We start from the raw sequence: 7,675 nt of genomic DNA, 5'->3' as shown, positions 1-7,675 counted from the left end.
TTCAAATCATGTGATAGAATATGAGCCAATCGAGATTCATCCAGATTTATCTTTTGTCGAGCAACCAGTGCAGATTTTAGATAAGAAAGAAAGAGTGCTTAGAAATAAGTCTGTATCTTTAGTGCGAGTCTTGTGGAGGAATCCCAAGGTTGAAGAGTCGACCTGGGAGTTGGAAAGCGAAATGTGATCCACGTATCCTCACTTGTTTTCTTAGGCTGATTCTGAGGACAGAATCCTGTTAAGGGAGAAGGATGTAATATCCGAGAAAAAATTATGTGAATATCATGTGTTAATAAATAAATATTATGTGTTATAAATTTAAAGTGATTATTGCCATGATATTAGATGTTGTAGCTGTTATGTGAGTTTTTTGGGCGTGCCAGAAATTTTTTTGATTGATTAATATACGTTTAAACTGTAATTATATAAATTTATCTGCCAATCAGGACGCGTATTTATTAGCGTCTTTATTAAGATACTTGTTTTATTTCAATTTATGCGCGTTTGAATGTATTTTAGGTGTTTTCGGGTAATTTAGGATCGTTTCTGTTTTTCAAAAATAAACGGACCGGACCCCACCGGGACGTTAAGCTCACAAAATTCATGTTTTTATTTTTAAAGAATTATCTGTATTTCAAATACCCTTTAGTTTTATATTTTTGCATTATTCATAAATTTCGGGAAATTTCGATACAAATTTTGTATTTATTACTTTTAAAATTATTCCCCGTAATTATTATTTTGGGGCCTATTTATTTTAATTAGCGGAAAAAAATACACTTAATTAATTTTAGGGTATTATTTTCTGTAAGTATAAATAACTGTTTTTACGTTATTTATTTATTTTTCATAATTATCTTGAAAATTACAAAAGAATCATAAAAGAAATTCTTGGGGGTGAAATTCATCGTGATCTTTATCTTGTGATTCCAAGAGCGTTTTTTGATCCGTTTTGGGCGATCTACATACCGATTTGAAGCTCTCAACGAGCCCTACCTGTTGGTACCATAACTAGAATCTAAGGTAGAATATGTTTTGATTTCGTTTTTCCGATTATTTTGTCTGAATTGGGATATTTGGTTATGGTTTGATTTTCCGGTTTGTTTGATAATTGAAATTGATTCAGGATGTTGTCTCGAACCTATTGATGCCTAAAATGAGGTTGTTTGATTCCCGGAATGTTAAAGTCGAAGTTCATGTTTTCTTGTTTTTTTAATTCGAATTCTTGGATTGTTAAGGGATTGTTGATGATTGTGAGCCCATAAATAGATTGCAAAGTTTCAAGGCTTCAGTTTGATAGTTAAAACGTGAATTATGGTTGAGAATTGCCCAAGTTCGATCCTTCGCCAGAAAAGATGAACTCGGGGTTGTGTTATGCCGAAGCTGTGATGTAGTCCTATTTGTTTGAGTTTTGGTGACCTAGAGAGTTTCAGGTAGATTAGGAAATCAGCTCGGGGTTGAAGGGTAGTGAAAGCAGGCAGGGAGGGCTCCGTTTTGGTCCAGCCGGAATCGTTCCCGGTTGTCGGAAACTTCGTCGGTTTCTCGTAAACCCAGAAACCCGGCGGTTGTTCTTAGCAACCGGGGTTGTTCTTGGTGACCCATTTAATTTTATCCCGACCCGGTTTCGATTTTGGTTCCCCAATATTAAGTCCTGAAATACTGTTTGTGACATTTTCTTTTATTTATTCTTTTAATTTAATTCAAAATTCATTTTGTTTTACAGAAAATCATTTATTTATTATTTTAAATTCCTAAAAATTATTTTCTTAATTATTTTAAATTCCTAAAATTATTTTCTTAAATTAATTTCAAAAATACAATTTGATTTAATTATTTATAATTCATTTTAGTTAATTATTTATGAATTTAATTAATTTTTTAAAAATCAATTAATCAATAAATTTTATTTATAAATAGTTAAATAAATATAAATTATTTATAATTAATTCAAATAATTTCTAAAAATTATTTTTAAGTTTTAAAAATTATTTGGTATTTAAAAATCAATTAATATTATTATTAATTGATTTATTCCCATTTATTTCTTATTTTATTCATAATAATTAAACCGTTCGTCCGTTTAATACGAAACGAACGCGTATAGATTCAGAAAAATATTGCGCTTCCAATAAAAATATTTTTGAATCCTAATTTTTTTGTATTGCAATGACAATTGATTTGTGTATCAGTTTGAGTCGGTATTCTGATCGGTAAATATTATTAATGACCTGATTTTCATTCTTAACGCACTGAGACATATCTTTTAATGGTCAAACTTATGTGTTACATGAAATATGTGATTACGTGTTATACGAATGCCATGATTATGTGTTACATGATATGTATGCTATATGTTTACAGTTTAAAATGCCCATCCTTAGTGATAAAACGATCGGGTTGATGTCAAGACGTATAGTTACGTCGATTGAGTTTGGTTTTGTTAATTAAGATAATTCTTTTGTTTATAGAATCGAGTAGCAAGGAGTGTGGTCAAGTGTTAGACGGAGATAGTAACCAGCATCTATAAGCAGAATTATAGTAAGAGGTTATCAAGCACACCAGGCAAGTATCCTAACTTCACTTATCGTTCAAGTGACGTTTATTTCGAATCATATTATGCAAGTATTTATATCTTCATTTATCATTCAAGTGATATTGACTTCGAATTTTATTCTTTCAATTTCTCTACTATTCTAAGTCCAGAATAGTTAAATGTTTTTACATGTCGCTATAAATTACTCTATACAGTGAAGCTTTGAATTGAGATTAACAAATAACTAATTGTTCTGGTTATTTCGCCATTGGTTGTTGAGATAACTCCGGACCATGAGAAATGGGGAGTTATGTGGTTTAAGGATGTCATTTGATTCGACTCCTTTGACGGAAAATTGTTTTTATGTGTTGGATGGTTGCGTAAGAGGTCGTGGCGGCGGTCCAGCGTGAGCTATGAGTTATACAGGATATAACACCTTGCTAGGCCGATATGTGCCTTGGGTACCTTTTATTTAGGTGGATATGCTTCGGCATACCGGTGTTGCTCCGCGGCTGATCACCGGCGGCAACACACCGTCGTTCGAGGATTCCAATCCCAAAACAAATTATATATGCAAATGTTGTTTATTATCAAATATATATCAATTTGATACTGTTCAGGTATTATGGTTTGGTTTTGTTCATCAGATATACTGTTGTTGTTATTCAAAATTATAAGCTCTTTACTGCCTGTTGAGCATTTCTTTCGCTCATACTTGTTTCATATCTTGATTCTTTCAGCTAGGCCAGGGCAAGCTTAAATTCCATATCTGACCAGAAGTTGTGTTGTAACACCCCCAGATCTGGGGTCGGGGATCCAGGTCATCACGGTCTTTCTTTCCACAATATCACTTCACTTAATTAATAATAATAACCTTATGTTGTGACCCCACACTAACACACACCACAACCCGTTATAGTCTAGAGATGAAATTTAAATAAGTACAAGTCTTTGAATCCACAATTTAAAAGTTATTACAACCCAAAATGATTACTTGATAAATTTACAGTTAATTGCCATTATCTGCCACAAGTTATAATTATACATAATTTGATTCTCAAAAATAGAATGCCTGATCTACCAATAGATCTACCTCTGCAGCTATAGCAGCCACAACATCATCGGGAAGACGCGGGACGCTTCCCACGCGCTTGCGCTGGGTCTGCTGGAGTCTGGCCATCTTTCCTAACTGTTGTTGTGTGATGAAGAAATAAAGCAAGAGTGAGCCTTACAGCTCGCAAGATAATATGTAGTGATAACAATAATATAAGTATCTAAATGGATACTTACTAGAATATTTTATCATGAGTAAGATAATTACTTACTAGATATAAGTAAAAACAAGGGATGAAGTTACCAAATACTTCACTATACTTATATCATTTATAAAGCTACTTGAACTACCACTGTTCAAAGTATAATGAGCTTTCAACAGTTCATCACATAGATGAGACTACAAGACAAGATTTGAATAGATTAAATCTTTAAAATATCATCAAAATAAAATAAAGTTACGAGATACTTCATTTGATGCAAACATCATTTTGAAAACTTGACCCTGCCAACACTCAACAATCGCCCAACCGTAGCCTTTCTATCGAAATGCTCTGGGTAGTGTTGCAGAAATATCCAATTGGATGATGAACTCATTACGGGAGTTTGCCGCGCCAGGAAGACCACTTACGATGATCAGTCGTAGTAGTGCAACCCCACCATTTTCTACATGTAGAGGAGAACCTGTCGGATTTACTTGTCAACCGAACACTGAACTCCTAAGGAATGGACCGCCTTAGCGGAACTTCCAGGCCATTTGGGCCAATATAATAAGGCTGGGCCGGCGCCACTCAACCACTTACGCCACTCCTAGTTCAGATGAAATCCATGACTCTGAAACGTAAAGCTCGTTCCCCCTTTCCCCAAGTAGAAACTTGTTGATACGGCTCCACCAAGAAGTCGTATCTAGTTGGAAAGGAGAACTCACTGATATTTCCCAGGCGATGCCTGTTAATGGATTAACTTGTTCCAAGAATTTTACTTCCCGAGTGTTGGGTAAGTAATCGATTCATTTAACAAAACAGCAACCTTGTTGCGAATATAAAACACACCACAGAGCCGGATCCCTCAGGTTTTGAGCGAGTATTTAAATCCCCTTCGAAAGGAGGATCTTAAATATAAAAATGAGTTTTGGGATCCGCTCTAACTTTTAAAAATCATTTTGAAGACTCGCAAAACATTTTTAAGAATGTTTGGAGTGATGCTGATTTAACAAAATAAATCAGTCCCAATATATTAGAAAAATATTCTGAATATTATTATTTAAATAATATTTCCATAAAGAATAATCTTTATAAAAAATAATTGAAGTAGAAGTTTTGAAACTTATACTTGAAATGAATATTAATATCCAAAGATATACCTATACGAAAGTACTATCTTATTTGAATAATCAAAAGTGAGTTTGATTATCGACACCTTATTCTTTAATAAAATAAAGAATATATCTCAGCAAATAATCGGAGTCATAGATCCTCCAATGAATATTCAAATGAATATTCATTAAATAATATAAACTGAGTCATAAGCCCTCGAATGAATATTCAAAATAATATTCAATAAATAATATAAAAGAGTCATAAGCCCTCGAATGATATTCAAATAATATTCAGATAAACTAAATAAAAGGGTCATAAGCCCTCGAATGAATATTCAAGATAATATTCAATAAATAATATAAAAGAGGTCATAAGCCCTCGAATGAATATTCAAATAATATTCAGATAAATAAATAAAAGGGTCATAAGCCCTCGAATGAATATTCAAATAATATTCAGATAAATAAATAAAAGGGTCATAAGCCCTCGAATGAATATTCAAATAATATTCAATAAATAATATAAAAGAGTCATAAGCCCTCGAATGAATATTCAAATAATATTCAGATAAATAAATAAAAGGGTCATAAGCCCTCGAATGAATATTCAAATAATATTCAGATAAATAAATAAAAGGAGTCATAAATCCCCAAATGAATATTCAAAATAATATTCAATAAATAATATAAAAGAGTCATAAGCCCTCGAATGAATATTCAAAATAATATTCATTTAATATAAAGGAGTCATACGCCTTCGAATAATATTCGAAATAATATTCAATAATAAAATAAAGTTAAAGTTATCGAATAAACCTTATTCGATTAATAGTTTTGTAAACTATGACCATATATATATATAAGTATATATATATATATATTTATATCCATATATACAAAATCTACTCGAGATCCTCGACTCCCGGTTTTAGAAAATATTTTCACCTTTGGGTCCCTGTACTAAGGGTATATGCAAATTACCGCTATCCTCTAGCATATGTATTATCAACTGAATCAACAGATATATATATGGCAAGAATGCGAAACAGGCATGCATATATATATACCATAGCAGCATGCTTCAATATATTGCATCATTTGCTAATTAACCAACATGCATCTATCGCAAGATAATGCAAATACATATATTCATCACAACAACAGTTATAACGGGTAGAAAACTTGCCTGAGCGACTTGGGGTGATAAAAGGCTCGGGACGAGTCCGGTAACCTATAAACAATAAGTAAGTTGGAATTAAACCAAAGTCACTTGTAAATCTATACTTTAACTAACTTAGACTCTAACGCTTGTTTTGCGCTTATTGATTCTCTTAAGTCACTCGAGTACCCTCGGCTCCACCATTTTTAATAAATTAACCATTATGAGTTTTAAAGCGATTCCTTCGCGAGTGTCTTACCAACTGCCTAACACTCTTACCATAATTGTTTCATACATTAATTAACCCTTTTTGGTCTTTAACCTATGTTTCAAAGTAAGGCGAGGGGAAATGATTCGTTCGCGAAACGCCGTTACTTGAAACGGCCGTTTCTCCTAAACCGTACATCGGAATCAAACGAACTACATATCAAAACGAAGCTCGTAACATGAACTATCTAAACATGGCAATGATCATAATCTAGCAGGGAGTTCTCGGGTCCAAATGTTATGAACAAAAGCAGTCTAAAGTAAATCGGACATTACGACGGCTATGTTTACGCGATTACCAATGTTTAAACTACTCCAATTAACCACCAACCAACTCATAACCATCAATACAACAAAACTTCACCAAAACCATACCACATCAGTCCATAATCTCCAAGGTTTTCAACTCAAACAACCACAATCAAGACCTATGAACTATAATCAAGCTTCAATTACCAAAACACTTCCAAATCAAACCAAACTACTAATAATCACAATCCATGCTTCTCATTTCATAAAACCAACCATTAAACTTACTAACAAATAAAGTAAAGGCTAGGGTTTGAAGTTTATACCTTCCTTGGGAGGTGTTAAGTTGCTAGCAAGCCTTAGGGAGCCTCCTACAAGCTTGATCTTTCCAAAGAAATCAAGAACACAAAGTTAGGCTTTGAAGTTTCTAAAAGTCCTATTTAAAGAACTGTAAAAATGAGGGTCTTACCATGATTATTTGGACGAGACTTGTGAACAAGAGTTGTAGGTCATCTCAATACCTTTCCAATGAGCTATAGAACACAATATTTGAGTGAGAAATGAAGGAGATACAGCAGTTTTAGTGTGCTGGTTCTGTTTTGGCCGAGAGCATGAAGAACAATGCCTTAGTTTCTTTTTGATTTTGATGAAAATGATTTGCTTGGCTTGGTTGGTTTGAATTTTGTGTTTGTTTTAGTAAATTACCTAGTTGCCCTTGATTTTGTGTGGTTAAAAAGCCACCACATCTCCTTCCTTCCCATGTCATGCTTGTGTCATCCTCATGATATCATCCTCCCCTCCTTGTCCTCTTCTCATTGGTTGGGTGACATCATCCTCTCTAATCCCTTTGATTAACTTCCTAATTGTTTGCCTAATGACCGCTGATCTGTTATACTGTTCGCTTAACTTTCGTTTTCGTTTATCGTTTGAGGGATCATACCCGGGATCTTATTACTTAGGTTCCCTTAACCTTTCTCAATACATTATATTCCTTTTTATGATCCTCTATTATAATCCTTTAATTTAAATTCTTTTATCCTGTTACCTTATACTCAATTCTTTTCGTATCTATTGGATTTCCGGGAAAAATCAAAGT

General features: G+C 33.3%; 1 long non-coding RNA gene across 1 annotated transcript; it reads right to left on the bottom strand.

The window, feature by feature from the left end:
- Nucleotides 1–6,090: 6,090 nt before the first annotated feature.
- LOC141700480 (uncharacterized) lies at nucleotides 6,091–7,369 on the bottom strand. The gene is made up of 3 exons (XR_012566368.1): nucleotides 7,049–7,369; nucleotides 6,906–6,963; nucleotides 6,091–6,135 (listed from the first exon to the last, which is right to left on the bottom strand). It is a non-coding gene; the product is annotated as an uncharacterized LOC141700480 (long non-coding RNA).
- Nucleotides 7,370–7,675: the final 306 nt, after the last annotated feature.

This window comes from Apium graveolens, unplaced genomic scaffold (assembly GCF_009905375.1).
Source record: "Apium graveolens cultivar Ventura unplaced genomic scaffold, ASM990537v1 ctg2402, whole genome shotgun sequence".
In the NCBI taxonomy this organism is placed as follows: Eukaryota; Viridiplantae; Streptophyta; class Magnoliopsida; order Apiales; family Apiaceae; genus Apium; species Apium graveolens.
This window is presented reverse-complemented; position numbering and strand designations above follow the sequence as displayed.